This window comes from Helianthus annuus, chromosome 12 (genome assembly GCF_002127325.2).
Source record: "Helianthus annuus cultivar XRQ/B chromosome 12, HanXRQr2.0-SUNRISE, whole genome shotgun sequence".
Classification (NCBI taxonomy): Eukaryota; Viridiplantae; Streptophyta; class Magnoliopsida; order Asterales; family Asteraceae; genus Helianthus; species Helianthus annuus.
Genome location: NC_035444.2, coordinates 64,333,889 through 64,345,223, shown reverse-complemented (window position 1 = coordinate 64,345,223; position 11,335 = coordinate 64,333,889). Strand labels below are relative to the sequence as shown.

Below are 11,335 nucleotides of genomic sequence, written 5' to 3'. Positions count from 1 at the left end.
GCCCAAGAAGCAGAAGAAAAGACAAACCTGTAGAAGCTTCTATTGCTCACCACGGGGCCGTGCCCAGTGAACACGGGGGCGTGCCCAAAGTACTGCAGGCGCATTAATTGTAATTGCGAATTACAATTAATGAGGAGAGATAGTGTCAAACGGGCACGGGGCCGTGCCCAGGCTTCTGTTCAGCCTGTAAATAGGAGTGCTTGGAGCCATTGCAACTCATCCCTGGGCACACCACCTCTCTCACACTTCATCCACCACCCACCACCATCACAACACCATCATCCACCACCATCATCCATGTCCATCATAGAGTGTGTGAGTCGTCTCGGGATCCAAGATTGATCGTAAGAGTTCTTGACAATCAAGGCCATGTTTGCCTATGTCTCTTACATCACTTGGTGAAGACAAGTGTTTAGTATAATACTTTTTATTTTTAATCTTTTGCACTTCTTAATTGGTTTGTATTAATGACTTTAATAACTAGTTTCTTATGTTGAAGGTGATTCTTCCTTATCGTTTGTCCGTGGTGTCTTGGCATTATTTTACTGTCTATATAAAATAAAAGATTTTCACCATTCATATCTCCACGGTCTATATGGAGGTATGTTGGCTACCTGGTCGAGGGTTAAGGGAACGGTTTGGTAAGGGTCTTGCCCTTGTTCAGTGTTTAGAGGTCCTGCAAGGGACCTGGGTCAAATTTAGTAGGACCTCCTTCAATACCCAACGGTATTGGATGGCGGGGGTCCAAACTCTTTGATCCCCTCATAAGTTAACTACTATTAATACTATAACCCAGCTATTTAGGACTGTATCCCTGCTGACTCAAACTACTTAGTCGAGGGTAACGTCACCTCTAAAAGAGGGGCCTACCATAATTTGCATTAATAACTTAATTAATTATCTTTCAATAATCCGACCCTTTAGGATTGTATCCTTGCTGACTCAAACTACTGGGTTAAGGGTAACGTCACCTTCAAAAGAGGGGCCTACTACAATAACTAAGATAATCTCTTAAACAAGTGCAAAAGTGCGAAAATAATCAAAGGTTATACTAATACACGAGTCGGATCCAAGTGATTCATCTTGTCTATCTGTTTTTATTTTTATTTTATTTTTCAGCATTTAGTTAGTTTTATTTTCTTAGTTCAAAAATCTTTTTCTAACATTTTGATTTGATTAGACGTTGAGGATAAACCGGTACTAAAAGCTCTTGTGTCCTTGGACGACCTCGGTATCTTACCAACACTATACTACGTCCACGATGGGTGCACTTGTCCATATGTGTGTTTAGTGTTAGTAAATAGCGTGTTTTATAAATTTAAAACTTGGCTAAAGTGTGAAAAGGGCTTAAAATATATACCTAAAACATATACACACTAACACGCATCAAGTTTTTGGCACCGTTGCCGGGGACACAAGGATTTTAAAAAAGTTAGGAATCAACGGCCTAATCATTTTTTTATTTTCTTTTTAAATTTTTAGGATTTTCTTAGTTTTTTAGCTTCTGCAGAGCTCAGCACGGGCCGCGCCTGGTCGGACACGGGCCGTGCCCAGCATTGTTACTGGCAGTTTTTAGTTTTCCAAGTTACAGAAGGCTGACCACGGGGCCGTGTCGGTGCAACACGGGGCCGTGTCCAATTCTCCAGTAACTGGGATCTAGAAAACAATCACTGTAACTCCGACCACGGGCCGTGTTCACTGAGCACGGGGTCGTGGTGAACCTTCTGACCAACATTCTTTTCTGTTTTTGTTGCAGGACTTGGAACCAGACGCCACCTCTACGTAGTGTATGAGCTCCAGTTCTAATAAAGACATAAAAGAACCTCTAGAAGAACCCGAACGCTTTCTCAGAAAAAGACTAAAAGCTAAAAACCAAGAGAAGGTTTCGGGGAACCCACTTCCAATGGCGGACCAACGTACCCTCATGGATTATCTACGACCCACCGTAGGTAATCTCGGCGCCGCTATCAATGCACCAAACATTGAAGCCAATAACTTCGAACTTCGGCCGCATTTGATACAGATGCTTCAAAACTCTGCAACCTTCCATGGGCTTGCGGACGAGGATCCCCATCTACATATTACTAATTTCTTAGATATATGTGATACCTTTCGGATCAATGGAGCATCAAATGACACCATCCGCCTTCGAATGTTTCCTTTTTCACTAAAAGACCGAGCAAAAGCTTGGCTTAACGCCCTCCCAGCTGGATCGGTAAACACCTGGGATGAACTAGCCCAAAAATTTCTATATAAGTATTTCCCTCCCGCTAAAACGGCTAAATTAATGACTGAAATTAATACATATTCACAAGAGGACGGGGAATCCTTATATGAAACTTGGGAAAGGTTCAAGGAGCTATTGCGAAAGTGTCCACATCACGGCCTTGCGATATGGCAACAAGTATCCACTTTCTATAATAGGTTGTTGCCACACACAAGGCAAACACTTGACTCTAGCTTCGGGGGACTTTTAGGTAATCGTCGCCCGCATGAAATATATAATCAAATTGAGGAAATTTCTCAAACCAATTTTCAGTGGCACACTCCCCGAGGCAATAAATCTATTGCCCCGGGCGCCCATAAGGTTGATGAAAGCACTTCCTTACAAGCCCAAATCGAAGCCCTCTCTTCAAAAATAAAAAAATTGGAAATGACAAAAACGGTCTCGGTTATGGCTTGTGAAGGGTGTGGTGGACCACATGAAAATTGGAGTTGTATGAAAGAAACAGACGATCAACAAGAATCGGTAAACTACATTGATAATAGACCTAGGCCGTCGGGTCCTCCAACGGGCACCTACAACCAAGGATGGCGAAATCACCCAAACCTTGGTTGGAGAGAACCCGGCAATGTTAGTAACCAACAAAGCGTAAACCAACGAACAAACTTTCAACAACCAAGAAATGTGTCACAAAATTTCCCTCAACAATAAGGTGGACGAGAAAGGCTTGAAGATACTATATCTCGCCTCATCTCCGATACTGAAAAGAAAAACTCGGATAGGTTTCTACAATTAGAATCAAATTTTAGAAATCAACAAGCTAGTATTTAAAACATCGAAAAACAAATAAGTCAACTAGCCCAAAATTTCTCCGAGAGACCACAAGGCGCGTTACCAAGCAATACCGAAACAAACCCAAAGGCGCAAGTTCATCCCATAACACTACAGAACCGCACCGTGGGTCCTACGGAAGGCCCGCCGCCTACCAAGGAGACCACATCACCGTCCCATCAAGAGAAGGTTACCCCGCCACCATCAGAGCCCACCAAGGCTCCTCCAGTTCCATACCCCGGTAGGCTAATCCGCCAAAGGACCAACGAATTCGCAAAATTTGAAAGTCTACTAAAACAATTGCATGTCAACATTCCTTTTATTGACGTCCTAACTCAAATGCCTAAATACTCTAAGTTTATGAGGGACTTCCTCACCCATAAAAGGAAAATTGAAACATTGCAATTAGTTAACTTAGGCGAAGAGTGCTCCGCCCTCGTACTCAACAAACTCCCCCAAAAGAAAATTGATCCCGAAAGCTTCACAATTCCTTGCTCGATCGGGGACTCCCCCGTTCGTAATGCACTAGCCGACCTTGGGGCTAGCATTAACCTCATGCCCACATCAATGTTCAAAAGACTCGGCCTAGGAAAAACGAGTCCTACAAAAATGAGTATACAGCTTGCTGATCGATCCGTCAAGTTCCCACAAGGCGTCATTGAAAATGTCCTAGTCAAGGTAGACAATTTCATTTACCCGACCGACTTTGTCATACTTGATATGGAAGAAGATACCGAAGTCCCCCTCATACTAGGGAGACCCTTTCTCGCCACCGCACAAGCAGTAGTGGACATGAATGACAGAACGCTCACTTTAAAATATGGGGATAATGAAGTAAAATTCGGGGTTGGGAAGAGAATAGAGGACGATGACCCGGTCAATTACATGAAGGTTATTGATTCGAGTTTGGATGATGCTCTCCGACGGTGCAACATGGGATGCAAAACATCCCACTCAGAAAACATATAACCTCACCTTGGGTCTAGCCAAGGACCCTTATAAACGTGGCGCACCACGGAGGCATTCCGCGGAACTATCCTTAGTTTAGTTTAATCATTTAGTTTTAATTTGCAGAAATAAAACACACTCGGGATGGTCAAGGATAACAAGGGAAACGAGAAACGTAGCCCATGCACGAAAACAGGGCCATCCGACAACAATTTCTCCATTACAGTAAGCTCAGCACGGGCCGTGCCCAGCCAACACGACCCGGTGCTGAACATCCTGCAGACGAATGCCCAGTTCAGGTAACTGGACACGGGTCGTGTTCACTGAACACGCCCCCGTGTCCAGGCTTCTGTTTCTTTTCTTAAAATTTGTTACTGGCACCTGAACACGGGGTCGTGCCCGGTCACCACGGGGCCGTGTCCAGACTGCCAGTAACATAAAATTTTGCTTTTAACACCATTTTACACATTCAATCAAACTAAAAATTTATTTTTGGGACACATTGAGGACAATGTGTAATTTAAGTGTGTGGGTGATGCTAAAACCTTGAATTTTGCAAGTCCTAATAACAAGCCTTACACAAAACTCTATTGGAACTGTTAATCACCCCAATTTTTTTCAAAAAAAAAATCATTTTTTTTACTTGTCTAAGTTTAAGTTGGGAATTCTAAAGTTTAACAAGGTTATATTTTTATAAGTTTACAACCCATAGCGTCGCGATAAAAAGAACCAACATAAGAAAATTATGAAACGGCATGACAAGCTTAATTAAAATTTGATTATATATACTTGATCACATAAAAACCCATTCCCACAAAAGTGAGTTTTGAGCCTTTATTGAGCATACAAATATACATCTTTACGCTAAATGCTCATTTTTCATTTCTTGTGTGAATAGCCGCTTGGTTCTTACGACTCTAGAACTTGCCACGACAATTCATTCCCGGTCCTTACCAACTTAAACCCAAGTAAGTAAATGATGGAGGCATTAGGACTAACCCTTTTTTTTCAACACCATTATTTATTTTTCTTTTCACCTACCCAAAAATTCCCCCTAGTTAACCCTTTGAGCCTAAACCTTTTCATTTCTTAACCCAAAACTTTCTTTTTACCCACCAAAAACCCTTTTTATTTTTACCTTTTATTTTAGTAACAAGCTCGGTTTTCGTGTGACTATCAAAAAAAAAATTTACAATGAAGTTGGAAATAAACAAACAAAGCTCCTCAAACAAAAGCTTGTTTGAATAAATACTTCATTAAAAAAGGAAAAGTCACAAAAACATAATGTTTTACGAAAACCGACGCTTTTTACGCCTTTCGCCCTTTTCTACTAACCATTAACCCAACTACCCACCTTTAGCCCAAGCCTAACCCTTTACCCAAAAAGTCCTCTTGATATTTACAAAGGGATAAAGTTAAAAAGGAGGAGGATTGATTGCTTGGCAAGCTTATGGTAGGAATAAGTTCCATGCCGCTCTCGAGTGATTCACTAAAATTACACCTTCGGCCGAGTGTGAGTGATTTTCCCCGTGAGGTATGTGAACCTGTATATAAATGGAATTTCAAAAAGGTATGTTATGCCTTAATAAATAACTTACCTTATGAAAAGTTTTTAATAAATCATGACGAATAGGATTGTAAATAAATAAAAATAAAACCTAAACAATCTTGGAAATTCCCGACACTCTATAACAAGCCCAAAACCTTCTCTTCTACCCATTCCATTTGGGAGTGTACGCCACATATTAAAGAGTTTTGCTTGAGGACAAGCAAAGATTCAAGTGTGGGGATATTTGATGTGTGTAAAATGCAACATATAAATTACATCAAATAAGGCATAAAACTAACCCTTTTTAAGTACTAATGTTGGAAAAAGTGTATTTTTGTCTTCCTTTTGTATTTTCAGGATTAAATGAACTCAAATTAACAAAAGAAGCAAAAAGACAGCTAAATCTAACATAAATACAAGAAAAGGAACAAAAGTAGATTGTCCGACCCCTCGACAGCATCCTCCCAAGCAAAACAGAGAAGACAGAAGACTGAACACGCCCCGTGCTCAGCGAGCACGGGGCCGTGCCCAAGAAGCAGCAGAAAAGACAAACCTGTAGAAGATACTATTGCTCACCACGGGGCCATGCCCAGTGAACACGGGGGCGTGCCCAAAGTACTGCAGGCGCATTAATTGTAATTGCGAATTACAATTAATGAGGAGAGATAGTGTCAGACCGGCACGGGGCCGTGCCCAGCGGACACGGGGCCGTGCCCAGGCTTCATTTCAGCCTATAAATAGGAGTGCTTGGAGCCATTGCAACTTATCCCTTGGCACACCACCTCTCTCACACTTCATCCACCACCCACCACCATCACAACACCATCATCCACCACCATCATCCATTGTCCATCACAGAGTGTGTGAGTCGTCTCGGGATCCAAGATTGATCGTAAGAGTTCTTGACAATTAAGGCCATGTTTGCCTAAGTCTCTTACATCACTTGGTGAAGACAAGTGTTTAGTATAATACTTTTTATTTTTAATCTTTTGCACTTCTTAATTGGTTTGTATTAATGACTTTAATAACTAGTTTCTTATGATGAAGGTGATTCTTCCTTATCGTTTGTCCGTGGTGTCTTGGCATTATTTTACTGTCTATATAAAATAAAAGATTTTCACCATTCATATCTCCATGGTCTATATGGAGGTATGTTAGCTACCTGGTCGGGGGTTAAGGGAACGGTTTGGTAAGGGTCTTGCCCTTGTTCAGCGTTTAGAGGTCCTGCAAGGGACCTGGGTCAAATTTAGTAGGACCTCCTTCAATACCCAACGGTATTGGATGGCGGGGGTCCAAACTCTTTGATCCCCTCATAAGTTAACTACTATTAATACTATAACCCGGCTATTTTGGACTGTATCCCTGCTGACTCAGACTACTTAGTCGAGGGTAACGTCACCTCCAAAAGAGGGGCCTACCATAATTTGCATTAATAACTTAATTAATTATCTTTCAATAATCCAACCCTTTAGGATTGTATCCTTGCTGACTCGAACTACTGGGTTGAGGGTAACGTCACCTTCAAAAGAGGGGCCTACTACAATAATTAAGATAATCTCTTAAACAAGTGCAAAAGTGCGAAAATAATCAAAGGTTATACTAACACACGAGTCGGATCCAAGTGATTCATCTTGTCTATCTGTTTTTATTTTATTTTATTTTTCAGCATTTAGTTAGTTTTATTTTCTTAGTTCAAAAATCTTTTTCTAACATTTTGATTTGATTAGACGTTGAGGATAAACCGGTACTAAAAGCTCTTGTGTCCTTGGACGACCTCGGTATCTTACCAACACTATACTACGTCCACGATGGGTGCACTTGCCCATATGTGTGTTTAGTGTTAGTAAATATCGTGTTTTATAAATTTAAAACTTGGCTAAAGTGTGAAAAAGGGCTTAAAATATACACCTAAAACATATACACACTAACACACATCAGTAAAGTAGTGGATGTAGTGTGTGTTGAACTAGTAGTGGTGGCAGTTGTTTGGGTAACAGATGTTGAAACCACTGAAGTACCAACAGCTGTTGATACAACAAGTGTTCTAACATCTGTTGGTTTGGAAGATTTATGTGTGGAGCTTTTGGAAGATTTTGGAGTATGTTTTGTGGGTATGGATGGTATGTGTTTGGGTTGCCTCACTTGTCTAGTGGGCTGCTTTCTTTTTGGCTTAGGACTTTCTTCATCCTTTGGCTCAGAAGTACCCTGCTCATTCAGCTCCATAAAAACTCTCTTCTTCTGTTCAAACCTTGCTTTATCCTTTGCCTCCAAATCCTTTTTAACCCTTGCTTTTGCATCAGCAATGACATTTGTGGTTACATCAATCTTTTTAGAACCATCTGGCAAAGGGAGGTCTGCAAGCATACTAGAATTGTCTGTTGCAATGTATAACCCATCTTCATATCCCTTTTTCTTCAACTGCTTCATTTTCTCCCCCTTTTTGGCATCAGCTGGTGGTGGGTTATCCACAAAGATGACAGAGGGAGGAGTAGTGCCAGTGGTGTTTAGCAAGTGAGCCTTGATGGCTTTTATATCTGCTTGGGTGTCTTTGAAACTAGCTTCCATGATATTTCTGATCTTTTGAACCTGAATTTCATGTTGCTGATCAGCCAATTGTCTTTATTGGATGAGCATAGGTTGAAACAAACTCCACAGCTCATTTGGAGTAGGAGCAGATGATGGAACAATTGTTGGAGTTGGTGCAGCAGTGGATGGTACCTTTTGTGCTATCAACAACTGTTGCATCATGTCTTTGATTTCTGCAACAGATGCATCAAGTTTGTCAACTCTATCCATCAATTCTCGGTACATTAAACCATCACCCAACATAATGGGATCATCTGATTTCCCACTTTCAGTGGTTGTAACAGTGGTTGACTTAGGGAATGTATTCCAAAAGTCATCCACTGATGCCCCTTTTTCTTGGTACTGGGGACTTCTTTCTTCAGGTCTGGAAACCAACTGTTAGGATCTGAGTTTGTTATGATTGTGTTTTGTTTGAGAAATTAAGAAGATGAATATGTAATTGCAGCAGAAACTAAATGAAAACAAACTTTCACACACAATCAAATAGGAGAATTGCTTTCAACACACATGTTTGAACATTGAACTGAATGATTAAATTTATTTCAATCTTTAATTACAACTTTTGCATGCATGTATTACAAACTCCCCCTCATCCTAAGCTCACAGTATTTGTTTGTACAGGAAGACAAGTGGTGAAGAGCTAATAGAACAGTACAGGGTACTATTCTATTTATAGGCACGAGCAAACCACTGAAGCATCTTGGCTAACGTCACCATGAAAGTGACATCTAACCTCCTAACAACCTGTAACTACTGATCTAATACAACTACTGCTTGCTAACTACTGATTAAATTACAATACAATGAACAAGCAAAACTACTGCTTCCCATTCCACTGTTGTGACACCAGCAGTACTTTAGTCTTCAGCAGTGCTTGACCCAGATTAGTAGATTGAGCATCAGTGTTAGTCTTCAACAGTTCTTTAATCATCAGCAGTTGTTGAAGGACAGTTGTTGTAGACAAACAGTAGATAGAGGTCATCAGTTGTTTAGCCACTTTCAAGGGAGAGACTTGAATACAAACATCTTCTTATTCTGGATCCACTACTCTGATCTAGTTTTGGCTTTAATCAACTGTTCCTTTGGTAGGGTTCAATCCCAACACATGGTTTATTCTTGCATACAAACCTAACTGTTACTGATAACCATAATAGGACATGGTTGACCAACCTCGAACAAGTAATAAACTTACTGAGAAAATCTAAGGTGAGTTCACTGGTCTTTTCACAAGCAAGCGTCTAGTGGGGACAAACAAACAAACTTACATCCCTGTAGGGGATACTTGACACACTTTTATCCCTGGAGGGGATACGTTATAACTGTTGATGTTGGATAATAAACTCAAAACTATCACCTTAAGTCCCATCTTACTACCGAACTAGTTGCTTGGAGGGCAACAGCGTTATTAGTTGATAGCACTATTAGGTTTGGCACCCTCACGACGTACCTGGATAGGACGGGCGTGAACTAATGACCTTAACCACTCAACCAATGTTAATAGGCATTGGGGAAGGGCAAACAACAGCCATTTTGCGGTATCGAGTTATTATCAACATGCTTTGAAACTAAACACTTGGCAACTAAACGTTTTACAAAACTGTGAACTTGCCAGCTTTATGTTGATACACTTTTTCTGCATGCTTGCAGGTCGATAGGTATTTGATGTGGGACTTGCAGTCTGGGGAGCTGGAGTGGTCATGGGTCGTGACTAGTGTAAAGAAAAGGAGTATTGATTGTTTTTACATACTTTGGTTTTGAGTTACTAAAACAACGAATTATGCTTCCGCTGAACCTAAACATGTTTTGAACAAATGTTTTGAATTTTCTAATTACATTGATGGGAATTTGTATTTATTGTATTATTGTTAGTTCAATGTGACTACTGGCTGGATCCTAGTACGTCACACGCCTTGCGGTGAAGAAGATTGTTGAGTTGGAAGAATCTCATGCTAATACCTAGGGGGACTTCACAAGATCATTGAAAGATAGCTAAAAAGCCTTAATATATATATACACACACACCTATAAACTGGTGGGTGGTGTACGGACAATAGTGGTGGCGGTTAGGGATGAGCTTTTTTTCCCAAATACCCGTACTCGTACCCGTACCGTACTTGTACCCGTACCAATTTTAGGTATTTGGTACATATATCAGTACTCAATTTTATATAGACCTTTAAAAGTTTTTTATATTATGTTTTATTTCGTGTTATGGTATTTATTGTACTTGTATTGATTTTACCTATACGGTACCCGTATCATATTGGTACTCGTGCCAATTCTACAAATTTGGCACCCGTACTATATTGGTACTCATGTCAATTTTACCTATTTAGTACCCCATACAAGTGCTTAAAAACTATATAAAAACAAAATGGTACCAAAGCGGGTACTGTATCGAAAATACCTATACCCGTACGGTACCTATATATTTGGTACGGTATTTGGTACCCAGTTTTGTTCAAATTCAATATCAGTATTTTCAGTACCGGCACCGGTACGGGTACGATACCAATCCCATCCCTAGTGGCGGTGGTGGTGGGAGGTGGACATGGATGATGGGTGGTGGTGTTGGACGGTGGTGATGGTGATGGACGGTGGTGGTGTTTAATCCTCTACAAACCTTAGAAGATCTTAAAAGTGGTTGGTCCAAGTCTGCACCAACAAGAGCTCGCGAAAATGTTTTTTAATGAAACATATTTGAAAAAAAAAAAACAGTCTGCAGATGGCAATGTCAGCGTGGAATAGACAAAAGAGCATATGCAGATATTTTTTTAGAAAAACAAACACCATCTTAAAATAAGATGTAGACAAAAATTAATGATTATTTAAGAACACCCTACCATTGAAAAACCCGATTAGTGTACAGGAAAAGAAAGACTCAACCGAAAATATAACTTAAGACAAATGTTTGACTCTCTATTTTACACTTTATGATTAAGAAAGAAATTGTATCTTTAAGATTTAAAAGTTAGCATTTAGGAGAGATACATAGTGTTTTGACGTGTATACGGTCAACACTGCGCATGGGATAACAAGAATTCGAGCGTTAATCGTAATAAATATGTTTAGAATACTTATGTATTATTGAAAAAGTATGTTTATAAGTTACAGTAACTTTCGGGTCATTGAAACGACAAGAATCAGCAAGTAGATCAACTTACGCGATTTCAACACATAGCGCGTGTGCGCGACAT

At 40.3% G+C, this 11,335-nt stretch overlaps 1 non-coding gene across 1 annotated transcript; it reads right to left on the bottom strand.

The window, feature by feature from the left end:
- Positions 1-2,281: 2,281 nt before the first annotated feature.
- LOC118485232 lies at positions 2,282-2,388 on the bottom strand. The gene has a single exon (XR_004875537.1). It is a non-coding gene; the product is annotated as a small nucleolar RNA R71 (small nucleolar RNA).
- Positions 2,389-11,335: the final 8,947 nt, after the last annotated feature.